This window comes from Abramis brama, assembly GCF_963993115.1.
Source record: "Abramis brama genome assembly, chromosome: 2".
In the NCBI taxonomy this organism is placed as follows: Eukaryota; Metazoa; Chordata; class Actinopteri; order Cypriniformes; family Leuciscidae; genus Abramis; species Abramis brama.
Window position 1 is genome coordinate 15,585,455 of NC_139964.1, and position 14,895 is coordinate 15,600,349.

Here is a 14,895-nt window from a genome sequence, read left to right on the forward strand (position 1 = left end):
CACTTCAGGCAGTCACACATTTAGTGAGACTCACCGGCACCCAGTCAATACATTGTTCAAATAAAAAACCATGCTGTGCAGGCCAGGAATGTCAGATGTTCAATTTCTTTACACCACAATAAAGGCCAGAATCTCACCTTTCCTTCAGTGCCAAACACATTGATGTAGCCCAAAGAGAAAGCTAATAATAAAAAAATTTATAGTGCAATTCAGGCATTATTTCAACTTTTCCAAAAATGCTCCATATACAAAACCATGCTGTGCAGGCCAGGAATGTCAGATGTTCAATGTCTATACAGCAAAATAAAGGCCAGAATCTCACCTTTCTTTCAAGCCCAAGAACATTAATATAGACCAAAGAGAAGGCTAATAATACTATTTTTTATAGAGCAATTCAGGCATTATTTCAAATTTTCCAAAATTGTCCAAATATTAAACCCTTCTGTGCAGGCTAGCATAATCATATTCTCAATTGCCATACACCAAATTAAAGGCCAGAGTGTCCTCTTTCATTCAAGCCCAAGAACAATACTATAGCCCAAAGAGAAAGTTAAATATAACATTTTTTGAATGCCCAATTTAGGCATCATTTCAACTTATTTTAATTAATTAATTAATTGTTTTTTAAAACAAAGTCCATGCAGTGTGAGTCTTATATCATTGGAAAGCTCGTGTTTTGCTGTTTCACATGAGCACTTGCTCACTGCTGTGCGTTATTCGAGGGCCGAGAGACACAGGGGTCAAATTGGCCTCGATTTTGGGCTTGCCACTGGATCGTGACACTCACCGCACAAAAACGGCTGTTTTTCGGAATCCGAAAACCCAGGATGCATATTCTTTATGTCATTGTAAAGGGTGTGTTTTGCCGCTCGCAACGAGCCCAAGCACTTTGCTGTGCGTCGTTGGACAAGCGAGAAATCCCACGTCAAACGCGGCCCGTCCCGGGTTTAACTCTCGCACCGATCGGTCAGAGTGAAGGCCAAAATCTCGAAAACGTCGTTAAAAACCGACCCGCAAGGCGTATGTCGAAATCGAAGACACCGATGTTCTCAGGAGAGCGGGCCGGATGCTACGATACCAGACTCGGTGGGAACGGGCGCTCGCTCAACCTTTTGCGAATCCCAGAGAGGGCTCGGTGAGCTCACTGAGCGATTTCTAAAACATTGACGGAATTCGTAAAGTTGTGAGCCTCACGGGCCTGGAAAGTACGCCGCGCGAGGCCAACGAATCTGGTGTTTTTTTCCCGGTCCGACGCTCCGTCACACTTTTAGACCGATTATGGGTTATGAATTATGGTACCGATGGGTTCATTTTGTGGCTTCACCCTGAAAAGTCGTTCCCTACGGAAAAGTTCGGCTCATCGCGATCGCGCCGCCGAGACGAGCGCAACGATGTATGACTCACTATTTTGACCTGGGTGTGAGTCAAACTGTTGAGGTTGTCTTCACCCTGGATTGGCCCCCGACGCCTGTTGCGTCAGTTCTTTCCAGGGCCCTCACTGAACCGTGTTCTATTCTGTCCCTGTGTTGTGTACACACTGTACAGTGTGTGAGAAAATTGGCACATTTTCATTCTCCAGTGAAACATCAGTCTTAATAGACATCATATAGAGCATGGAGGTCTGATTGTAATATTCTATGGCATAACATTTAAGGCTGTGAGTTTTCTGAATGTCCCCCAAACAAAGGCTGTGACAGTCACTTTCCTTTTGTTCTATTAAACAAAAATAAGTCTTTCATCTTTGTTGTGAGTTACTGTGGAAATTAAGCACTCACAGCCTAAATGGTTAACACCGTATCAAGTTGCCCCACGAGTTTAACGAGGAGGGGAGGGGCTGCTTCAGAATATCAAGCAGGCTGATCAGAAGCTGGTTAACCTTGTTAACTTGTCTTAAGTTATTTTTGTTTTTTCTACATTCTTTTCCAAAATGTCCGTGCTTGCCACAGTAAGAACAACTGGCTTCTCTAGGACTTTTGCGTTTCTTTGGCTTCTCTGAATTGACCTTAATGGATGCTGCTGCAATTCTTACTCTCTCTTTGACATCAGAATTTCTTTCCCAAATAGCTAAACTTTCTAGGTTACTTCTGAGAGTTCTTTTAGCCCACGTAATATCTAGGAATGGCAAGGCTGTTCTGTACTCAGCTACAAGACCATCTGCCCAAATTCGGATTAGAGCTCCTTTGTCAGCTAACACACTTTCGGAATCATCCACTATTCCACTGTACGTTACCGCTACCTGACAGAACCTCTCAGTATATTCACTCACAGTTTCTTCTTTCTCTTGTACACAGCTAGTAACTCTCGACCAATCGATTTTGGGTCCTAAGATATTCTTTAGGATTTTCAAAACACCTTCTCTCAAATCGCCTTTACTGACATGTTGCAGTTCGGAAGTAAAAGCAGACTCAAAATTGTTGAATTCAGATTCAGTTAGAATTTGTGACATCAGCTGTGTGACTTCCGGCAACGACATGTCGTAAAGATGCATTTTGCTGAACAATGCTCTTCTAAATTCAGAAAAATTTGTACGTGCTGAGGGTAAACTCTGGGAGAGTCTATCTATATCCTTAGGACCTAAAGATGTTTTGGCAACCGTTTGTATTTGGACAACAGAAGAGTTCGGAGTAACACTTTCAGTTCCCTGAGATCTTCTCCTAGCCCCACAAACCTGCACTGAATCTACAGGCTGATCAGTTACTGATTGGATGGCTACATTTGTTTCAACGAAAGCTTTTAAGTCAGGATAATTGTTATCAGGCTGACTAACTTCTTCCACATCAGTTTTTTCTGCATCTTTGTTGCGGTTTACTTTCTTAGTCAACGAAGATATTCTAGCATGGAGCTCTTTGATCTGTTTCTCTAGCTCAGAGTTGCGCTTAGACTGTTCTGTGGCTTTTGCTAAGACAAATTCTCTATGAACACAAATAATGCCCTTCATATGGTTTTTGCGGATGCTTGCTCCAAGCACCTTTTTACACTCATCTACTGACCAAGTTTTGTCTGGGTGAATTTCATATTTCTGAGTTAGTTCCTGTCTAACTTTTTCAGTGACTATTAGGTCCATTTGTTCTCTTAACATATTTTTGAATTCGCTTTCTGACCACGAAGGTGTAATCTGTCTAGTACTTTTCCTAAACATTTTGTGAATTTCTGTTACCACAAACAAACACTAAAAAAAAAAACCTTCTCTCTACTGTCTTGCAAACAGAGGGTACAATCTTATTAGCACATGAGGCTAAATCTAATTCTAAAGCTAATTCTCTAGCTTACAGATAGGTCTTCTCTAGCAAGAGCATACACACAATATTAACATGTAACTGTTAATCTTCCCTGTCAACAACAGAGGATCAATTTCATCTCTAAAAGAAAACTTTTTAGAGGCTTATCTTTAGTTAACCAAACTCTACAGCTGTTTGTTAACCCTTTAGGCGCCAGAGGTTTTTTCCTAAAACGTTCGATTTTGACATCTTAATTTCAAAAGGCTATATCTTAAAAGTGATAAAAGATAGAGACTTTCTGTAAATTAGAGAAATATTAAGGATGACCCAAAGTTTATGTAGGGATTACATTTTCCCATCTAATTTGCATATTATGACGTCATATAGTGGCGGCCATCTTGGATTATAGAATTTTCATGAAAAGTCACGTTTAAATGATCAAATGCAGCACTTCTTTCCCCCAAAAATGTCCCTCACCTTCTGTATGCTATATTGCACAATACTGAAAGCTCAGGTAAATAGTAAGTAGTGAACAAACTGTGTAAATCATTACTAATAAATGGTAGAAACAAACTGAATGCATGTAGCGGTTGGCCTTTTGCTGTAGAGATTTTCCATTTACTACATACAGTTGGCACTCTGATTCCATGTATATGGGGCACATATTATTCATATGACACACAAACACAAGTAGACAAGACCTGTTTAGTTCAAAAGCTCACTCGCCACGGCAAGCCACAGATCATGAGTGAGATGACGAGACAAGACGAGAGACAATGTTAGTATTTTCTTTTTCTTTTTGTGGTTTTTGTTGTTTTTTTTGGTTGTTGTTTTTTTAGTTGACAAAGACGCACACATCACAAGGACATGAACACACAAAAAAGAACACATATTGTACACTACTAAATGGTCAGGGAAATAGATAGTAAATCAACAGTGTAAATCATTACTAATAAATGGCAGAAAAAAAAGAAAGAATTTATGTTGCAGGGCTTTTGCTGTAGAGATAATGACTCCCTATCCATCCAGGTGACATTTCTTGTAGTGTTTCATGGTGTGGTCTTGCGATAGACTATGCATAATATAGCCCCTCTGCCCCGTGTCACACCGCCTCTGCTCCTGATACGAGCAGCGCGGGCGCGGCCAGATCTGCCTCGCGCGCGCGCCGAGTGTGCACAGCTCGGACTACTGTCATTGTCATTGCGACTCCCCACCCTGCCTCCACGTTGCCCCCTAACTGTCCTATGAATACTTCGACCTCGTCTAACATACCCAGTGGCATTAGACAAAGCCTCCACCACAATACTATTGCCGCGATTGCGGAGACGCACACGGTCACCATGGCTAGCGCGGTAAAAATCTCCCGCCTCGTTCCCCACAACACTAACACGCCTGCTAACTTCGCGATGAACACTCCGACCCCGGGAAACATTGTTCCCACCACTGACATTGGGCAAAGGAGCATATATATTGGGCAAAGGATTCACCGTTTGTGCTTGGTGTAGGGCTATACTTTCACTTTCAGAATCACCGTCATTTTCTGAAGGCAGATAACGTTATTCCCCTTCAGAATTAGGGTCCGCGAATAGAAGACCCAACACTTCATTGCGGGTAAGCTTTATTGATGCCATTAGATAATAATAATAATAATAATAATAATCGAATGCAAATACTCGCTGACGTTGACAATATTGCTCTGATAAAATGGCTCACTCGCACACTAGCTCCGCTTTTGTTCGCACTGATTCAATGCGCTCTAGCTCGAAGATTTTGTATAGAAGCATGACGTTTTTTTGAGTCAGGGATGAAGTATGACATGTCTGCCAACTAGTGGAGGGGAGGTCGAACGAAATTTGACACCCTATTTGACAAAATCGGCCGTTTTATTCAGTGCCGCATCTTGTCGAGTAAACTCGACCGTGGCGCCTAGAGGGTTAACTACTTCTCTGAACGGTGCAGAGGAAAACATTTGTACTGGTCTGCATTGGTTCTTTTAATGGAGTGAAACTCACCGAGTCTTTCATTTGTAGAGAAAGATTCCGTCTGGAAAAATTCAGTCTTTGAGATCTTTTTGGAGCTTGAAGTTTTCAATCTGGATTCAGAAGATTCAGTCTGGAACTCAGTCAGCTTTGTTGAGATCTTTGAGCTTGAAGTTTCAAGATGCAGTTCTTTGAGCTTAAAATTCTTTGAGTTTCCTTCTTCTCCATCCGGGTCACGGCACCATCTGTTGTAAAGTTTTCTTTGTTTGAAGCAGAGACCAGTGAGACAGTCGGGATCGCGTTCAACAGAAGTTATTCTTTATTGAGAACTCCGCTGTACGCGGCTGTAGAAACTTCCAACATGATCTAATCTAATACAGTATGCATTGTAGTTATATACATTCCAAGGGGGAGGGATTACATAGAGGTGGAGACTCTGAACAAAGCATGCAAATGAAGTAGGAACACACCCTACTCTGAGTCCAATTGAATCAGCATAACTATTCACATGCTGATACTGGCCAGGAACTCCAATTCCAAGAGGCATCCCAGTGCCATTAAAGACAAAAGGTGAAAGTCAATCAACCTAACGATTCAACGTCTGGGCTCCGAAAGGTGAGAATCAAGTGATCTGATTCATTTAAAACACAATAGAGAAAACAGGTCTAGCAGGAAAGGAGACTCTTTGCTGGAGACTCCATAATCATCTGAAATCAGTCTACTAAACTTTATCAGTTTATATACTATTGCAGTGGAAAAACTAAATTAAACATTTAATAAAAATGTAATCCAACAAAACGTACTCGGTTACTAACTTAACCTCGGTTCCCTGAGAGTAGGGAACAAGTATTGCGTAGCTAATACGCAGTGGGGGAAACTCCTTTCCTCAAGAAATATTGAAGCCTAAATTTAAAATGCACAGCGAAAGCCCATTATTTCGCCATAATATCAGGTTAAATCGACTGAAGCAACAAACTCTGACAGTTTGCAATAGTGCGGCAGGCTACGCAATACTTAGTAACCGAGTACGTTCCCTTTCGAAAACGGTCACTTTGTATTGCGTAGCTAATATGGAGTGGGGATGCAATGTAACACGCCGCACAATTAGCATGGGGAGCGACCCGCATCCAACGGCTCTTGTAGGAAGGAGAGTACCACTGATACCTTGCATGACTGGGGTTCGAAGTCCCTAGCTGTGCACCAGCTGGTGAACACTGACCACTTCAGGGCATAGAGGCACCTGATAGACGGTGCTCTAGCTTCAGTGATAGTTTTCAAGACTTTTTCTGGGAGGCCCCAGGAGACCTGTCGAGGGGCCACACATGGAGGGCCCACAAGTCAGGGCGAGGGTGCCAAATCGTCCCGTTTGTCTGCGTGAGGAGATCCTTCCTCACTGGCACAGGCCAAGGGACTTTGTCCATCAACTGAGCCAGCTTTGGAAACCACACCTGGGTTTTCCAGAGGGGGGCTTCTAGGAGGACTGAGCATCCGCTTTCTATGATCCGTTTGATGACCTGAGGGATCATAGAGACAGGAGGGAACGCATATAGAGGGGCCAGGGATGGGCCAGTGCGTCCCTGTACTTTGAAAAGAACATTGCACAGTGAGTGTTGCTGTCCGAGGCAAAGAGGTCAACCTCTGCCTTGCCGAATACTCTCAATATCAGACAAACCGTCTGTGGGTTGAGAGACCACTCACCTGGAGAAGTGTTGTCTCGAGATAGCATGTCCGCACCCAAATTTTGGATGCCCGGGATGTGAGCAGCTCTCAGAGAGTGCAGGTTGGCTTGTGCCCAAAGGAGGAGGTTTCTGGCCATGACATACAGGTTGCCTGATCTGAGGCCGCCCTGGCGATTTATATAGGACACCACTGACATATTGTCCTTGCGGACCAAGACGTGGTGTCCTCTGAGGTCTGGCAGAAACACTTTCAGGGCTAAACAAACTGCTCTCATTTCCAGGCAGTTGATATGTAAGCTCTTCTCTGGGCTCGATCAGAGCTTGGTAACAGTTTGCTCTTGGGAAAATTTATCCTGAGCCCCAGACATTACAAATGGCTGAGGAGCAAGGATTTGTGTGTCAATAATTCGGTCTTCGATTGAGCCATAATGAACCAATCGTCGAGATTGTTCAGCACGCGCACTCCCTGTTGCCACATGCACTTCGTAAATGTACGGGGTGCCAGTGACAGACCGAATGGTAGGACCGTGTATTGATAAGCCTGCCCCTCAAAGGCGAATCTCAAGAATGGCCTGTGATTGGGTGTTTTCTGAATATGAAACTAAGCGTCTTTCAGATCCACCGTAAAAAAAAAAAATCCCCCAGGCGAACCTGCGCGAGGATTTGTTTGGTAGTTAACATTCTGAATGGCCGTCTCATGAGGGCTTTGTTCAGATGTCTCAGATCTATAATGGGCCTGGTGCCGCCGTCCTTTTTTGGTACAAGGAAGTAGCGACTGTAAAACCCTGACTAACTCACGTGCTTCGTGCCAAAATACAAAATCTACTAGCAAAAGGGGCGATAGAATTAGCCCCCCACTAATTCTATCGCCCCTTTTGCTAGTAGATTTTGTATTTTGGCTCGAAGCACGTGAGCCACGTCGCTTCTCACTGAAGTCTAGATGACCACCTAAAATCGCGGGGGTCTGTGAGCGAATTCGAGCACGACAAGGTTAGCCATGCCTCTGCCGATCGCTTGAGTAGTAGCCTTTGTAGTGCGCAGTGCTAGGTCTGTGGCACAGCGCGGGTCACGAAATGCCTCAGGGTCCGGGCCAGACCAAGGATTGGAGAAGCTTGGCCTGGAAAACCTGTAACACCGCCATGGTGTGCTGAGCCGATGCCACCTGGCCGGAAGCTGAAAAAGCGCGTCCAGCAAGGGTTGAAGTGTTTCGGCAGGGCTTTGAGGGGTGTACTGCTCTAGATCTCCATCAAGCAGAAGGAGGAGGGCAGAGGTGAGTGGCGACTGCTTCCTCGAGCAGTGGCAGCTTCTCATATCCTTTTTCCGCGGTGCCGTCAAATGAGGAGAGCATAGCGGCGGTAGAAGCGTTCATGCGTGCCAATAGGGGGCGCGCCATGACTTTGTGAGTTCGTTGTGAACTTCAGGGAAGAAGGGCGCTGGCCTGTGACGGGAGGCCTGCTGGCACCCCGGCAGAAACCATCCATCCAGTCGGCTCCTGGCAGGCTCTTCGAGCGAGGCCCACTCAAGCCCGAGGTTCAAAATGGCCGCGGTGAGAATGCGCAGCATCTCAGCGTCTGAATTAGTCCTGGTAGCAGTAGCACTGGCTGGCACCTGACTGTGAGAGGAGGGTGGGGTCAACTAAGCCCGACCACTCTTCCTCAAAAGCAGCAATGGAGAGGCTGTCGTCGTGCTCTTCGTCCGATCTACCGAAGGAGACAAGACCCGCCGCTCGAAGAGAGGGGCCCTGGTCCGCCTGAGTGAACAGGACCGGCGAAGGAGACTGTGATGGGGAAAGCGAGGCATGTGGGGACATGGCCGGCATGGGCTCGCTTACTTCCATATGTTCAGGCTGCCGATGGCTGAGGCGCTTCTTCTTCCGAGGCTGAAGTAGTGCGGGAAAAGGAAGAGCAGGAAAGCGGTGTCACTGTCTTTGAATAGAGCTAACCCGCAGCATTGAAATAGGCAGACTCTCGCTTTGAGAGCAGCTCCTGGCAGAGAGTGCAGCTTCAGCATGGGCGGCTCCCAGGCACGTGGCGCACTCCGTGTGTCCGTCCACCTTGTGCAGAAGGGATCCGCACGAGGTGCATGAAGAGCGCGGCATTTGAAACAACGCTTGCGAATTTGCTCTTTTAGAAAACCGAGTGTCGCAGCGGCGAGCACACAGTTAGCAAATAAAGGATATAGCGTGTTCACCGGATGGCCAAAGGAGAACGGTGACAGAAGAGAAGTGGCTTCTAGGTGAGTGAAGAAGGAGCTGTCCGCTGTATGCAAGGCTCGTTCTGGCTGTAAAAGGCTTGTTTCCACGGCGAAGGCTTCAGAGGAGGCAGAAACATGAAAGGTCACTGAAGGAGATAAAATCTGATATTATGGCAAAATGTTTTTTTATAGACAAATGCCCGCCCATTTTGGCGGGCTCTGGCGCGGGGTCGCCTGATTAGTTTGTGTCAGAGGAGCTTCGCCATAGGGTGTGCAGTTGCCACACCACAGCCAATGGGCGAGCTAGACGCTCTGCTGTGTTCGCTGTGCAGCTGCACTGTGTTTTAAATATAGGCATCAATATTTCTCGAGGAAAGGAGTTTCCCCCACTGCATATTAGCTACGCAATATGAAGTGACCGTTCTCGAAAGGGAACACACTTTACATCAGTCCAGCACACAATTACTGTCGTTATCTCACAAAGGGTCAAAGAGAACTAATGAGTCTTAAGGGGGTCGCACACCGGACACACACTTTCTCAATATATGGCCAGCAATATTGTTATGTTTAAGGACATTATGGAATTAAGATAATGTCTGTACTATGTTATGATTGTACTGTACAATTAAATACAATCGTTGTTAAGTCTGCAGTCTGAACACTTTACCTCAGAGTGTCCGTTAACTGAATGAATTGAGAATATCACCTAAAAATCTGATAACATCAGCAGTTTTCATCCATGCAGCTGATTTCTGTAAATTAATGTAAAACTAAATGTATATTGCAGCACAGGGTGAAGTCAGTATATACATTAACAACGATTTAAGACAAATAAATGTACATTTAATATAAAACTATGTAAATGGCGCTCTGTGGCGAGGCAGGATTGTGAACCAGGTCCTGAGCCGTAACTGAGCGCCGCGGACAGATGCCGAATGGCGCTGTCGGTGTGTGTACACTCAGAGAATAATGTGTTCGAATTTTAAAGACGTGGCGCTGTGCTTCTCGTCCAGTGTGCGACCCCCTTTAATGTGGGTGATGAACATGTTTATGTTGGTTGTGATCTGAACAGATAGGTAACTTATTCCACAACTAAACAATCATCCAACAATCGTTCATTAAACGATTGAACAAAGGCTGTGTGTTTGCTGGCCTCTATCACTCATTTGACGCTGCTGTAGATCACTGATGCATCTTCCACAATCTGAACAGTTGATTGCCTAAAAAATCAAAACAAACAGGAGCACAACAATATTATAGCCCATTAAATGATTATAGCCCATTAAATATCATATTAAATGATCTGTGGTTATTTAGATGGTGCTGGTTAAGCTGGTACTGGTTAAGTTGGTGCTGGTTAAGATGGTGCTGATTAAGATGGTACTAGTTAAGTTGGTACTGGTTAAGCTGGTGCTGGTTAAGTTGGAACTGGTTAAGCTGGTACTGGTTAAATTAGTGCTGGTTAAACTGGTTAAGTTGGTACTGGTCAGGTTGGCACTGGTTATGTTGGTACTGGTTAAGCTGGTACTGGTTAAATTGGTGCTGGTCAAGTTGGTACTGGTTAAGCTGGTACTGGTTAAGTTGGTGGTGATAAAGCTGGTACTGGTTATGTTGATGCTGGTTAAGTTGGTGCTGGTTAAGTTGGTTAAGTTGGTGCTGTTAAGTTGGTACTAGTTAAGTTGGTACTGGTTAAGCTGGTGCTGGTTAAGTTGGAACTGGTTAAGCTGGTACTGGTTAAATTAGTGCTGGTTAAACTGGTTAAGTTGGTACTGGTCAGGTTGGCACTGGTTATGTTGGTACTGGTTAAGCTGGTACTGGTTAAATTGGTGCTGGTCAAGTTGGTACTGGTTAAGATGGTACTGGTTATGTTGATGCTGGTTAAGCTGGTTAAGTTGGTGCTGGTTAAGTTGGTTAAGTTGGTGCTGTTAAGTTGGTACTGGTTAAGCTGGTTAAGTTGGTACTGGTTAATATGGTGCTGGATAAGCTGGTACTGGTTATGTTGATACTGGTTAAGTTGGTGCTGGTTAAGCTGGTTTGGTTTGTGCTGGTTAAGTTGGTACTGGTTAAGTTGCACTGGTTAAGTCAGTACAGGTTACGTTGGTGCTGGTTAAGTTGGTACTGGTCAGGTTGGCACTGGTTATGTTGGTACTGGTTAAGCTGGTACTGGTTAAATTGGTGCTGGTCAAGTTGGTACTGGTTAAGATGGTACTGGTTATGTTGATGCTGGTTAAGCTGGTTAAGTTGGTGCTGGTTAAGTTGGTTAAGTTGGTGCTGTTAAGTTGGTACTGGTTAAGCTGGTTAAGTTGGTACTGGTTAATATGGTGCTGGATAAGCTGGTACTGGTTATGTTGATACTGGTTAAGTTGGTGCTGGTTAAGCTGGTTTGGTTTGTGCTGGTTAAGTTGGTACTGGTTAAGTTGCACTGGTTAAGTCAGTACAGGTTACGTTGGTGCTGGTTAAGTTAGTACTGGTTAAGTTGGTACTGGTTAAGTTGCAATGGTTAAATTAGTACTGGTTAAGTTGTTGCTGGCTAAGTTGGTACTGGTTAAGTTGGTAAAGGTTAAGTTGGTGCTGGTTAAGTTGGTTCTGGTTAAGTTGGTACTGGTTAAGTTGCACTGGTTAAGTCAGTACTGGTTAGGTTGGTGCTGGTTAAGTTGCACTGGTTAAACTGCACTGGTTAAGTTAGTACTGATTAAATTGGTACTGGTTAAGTTGCACTGGTTAAATTAGTACTGGTTAAGTTGGCACTGGTTAAGTTGGCACTGGTTAAGTTGGTTCTGGATAAGTTGCACAGCAAAAACTCCAGTGTTAAATTAACACTCCTGGGAGTATATATGAGTCCACACTCAAGAGTGTAAAGTGTTAAAATATGAGTGTTAAATTAACACTCAAGAATGTTAAAGTTAATGAGATAATTAAGTGATTAATTGAGTGATGATTGACTATTATTGAAGACACCTGATGTTAACAAGCAGAATCACTGAAGGAGAAAATCACAAATTGTAAGCCACCGTTATGGTGATTATTGTTTGCTTTAGTTGGGCTCTTGACCTTTAAATGTTTACTTTAGATTTTGTTTGGCTGTTGTATCTGAGTTATAAATGCCAGATGAATAAAGAAAAAAAGTGATCTGATGGTGTTGGTTATATTATGACAATCATCATTTGAACTTGATCACTGAACTCATTAAGATCCTTATTTCTGACTTAGATATATGTTGTTGGTTACAGCATAACTGTGGCTCTGCATAAATATCCAAATTTTTAGATATAATACAAAGGATTTCTTAAAAGTTGTTTTGAAGAAAAACAAAAATCTTTCTTTTAGGCACACAAAGACGTCAAGATTCAGTCTATGCATCTCAACAATGGTGACGAGCAGAATATTCAGTTAGGAAAAGTAAATTACATAGACAATTCAGATCATAATTTATTCACACCGCAATGCATGATGGGAGCCATTAATGAGTTGTGATTGGTGGCAGCCACTGCAACATGCTTTATTATTGTCACCATTCACAGGTTTCTCAGATTCACAGGCTCAGATTCACAGGCTGATTATTGATGTCTGTGTTTCTAAATAAATTCATTTGAAAGTCTTTTGATCAGAACAATGTTTATTAAATATTTTGGATTATATGAAAAATACTGAAAATCATGTGCTGTAGAATCACAGAGCTGCTGTAATTAACAAGTTAATCCAAACTATCTCAATAAGTTTAGTTTTTCAGATCACAACATGATTATGTCAAAACATAACCAACACCATCAGATCACATTTTTTCTTTGTTCATCTGACTGTTATAAATCATTAACAGCAGACAAGCAAAATTTAAAGTAAACATATAAGGGTCAAGAGCCCAACTAAAGCAAACACCCATCACCATAACGGTGGCTTACAATTTGTGATTTTCTCCTTCAGTGATTCTGCTTGTTAACATCAGGTGTCTTCAATAATGATCAATCATCACTCAATTAATCACTTAATTATCTCATTAACTTTAACACTCTTGAGTGTTAATTTAACACTCATATTTTAACACTTTACACTCTACAAGTGTGGACTCATATACTCCCAGGAGTGTTAATTTAACACTGGAGTTTTTGCTGTGTGGTACTGGTTAAGTTGCACTGGTTAAGGTAGTACTGGTTAAGTTGGTTCTGGTTAAGTTGGTACTGGTTAAGTTGCACTGGTTACATTAGTACTGGTTAAGTTGGCACTGGTTAAGTTGGTGCTGGTTAAGTTAGTACTGGTTAGGTTGGTGCTGGTTAAGTTGGTACTGGTTCAGTTGGTGCTGGTTCAGTCGGTACTAGTTAAGTTAGTACTAGTTAAATTGGTATTGGTTAAGCTGGTTAAGTTGTTTTTTTCTCACCTCACTGCAGCATCAGGCTGATGAACTCTTATATCATCATACTGACATTCATTCTCCTCTGCTCTCTTCGTCTCTGGTTTTCTGTGATGTCGGACAGTTGCGTACAGAATATCCTCAGTATCTCTGGATTCAGGAGTTTTTCCTCTAAACCTTTTGGGTTTCACACTGGCATACAGAGAATCATTGGCTGAATTTTGTTCAGAAAGAGGCTTATCATGGACTGAAACGCTCTGTGAGGCATCAGAATTGAGATCATTCTGAAATGCAAGAAAATTTGTAATTATTATTAAGACATGTAAATCAGTTTGATCTGAAGATTCTCAGTCTAGAGGAGTTTTCCTCAGACTTTTCAGATCAAGTATCAGGTTAGATCAAATCAATGTAGTGATGTAAAATGCATGTATATTTCATTGATTCACACACGGAGTGGGAAAGAATAGGGCAGAATGAGTAAATGAAGTGACATGTTCATTCATCACAGTATATGTAAATGATTATGCAATTAGACCAACCTATATTGAAACACTAAATTTAAAAGTATTCCATTAAACCATGTAAAAATTAGTTAAATGTTTTCTTCAGTTTTATTTAATGATTTTTTTTTCTTTTCTGGATTGTGTTGATAAAGTCTTTGATAATGTTAGTTTCTCATCAGTTCTTACAGTTACAGTCTGAGACACAGATAACGGCTGATTGACTGATTTTCTGCTTCTGTAAAGTCGTGTTGTGTTTGGATGATTTACCTCTTTCACGGTGTGATCTTCAGCTTTAACACTCCTTTGTTTCTTCCTGTTATAATCACAGACATTAACAGCATATGGATGGAATGTATTAAATTAAGAGAAAATATGTAAATAAAACATTGTTTTTAATGATTACTAATAATCAAACAAATTAGCCATTTTCTTTTACATTAGAACAAAAGTGAACTTATACAATCACTGCCGTTTTTTATTGAGCTCACATTATAAACAGTATGAAGATGATGATGATGAATAATCCTCCAGATGCCGCTGTGATCATAATCACATTCCCACCAGCAACATGATGAACTGAAAGAGGAAGATCATCATAATTAACTTTCCAAACTGATGAATGATGTGAAGATACAGGAGTGTGTTAATAAAAGCTTCACCTGTGACAGTTACAGTTAGTCTGATCTCTGAGACTCACTATAAATATTAGAAAATTATGAATTTGAAGTTTTTGAACAATGTGTAAACGATCATTTACTCACAAATGACGTTTAAAGTCACATTATAGTATTTCTCTCCATATTCATTGATGGACTTGCACTTGTATTCTCCACTGTCATCAGAGCTGATCTTTGAGATGCTGAAGATTCTTCCAGATCCTACAATCGTTCCTCCTTTAATCCAGCTGATTTCTGCAGGAGGGTTTGAGTCACTGATGCAGTTCAGAGTCACTGAATCTCCCTCCACTATTACACCAGA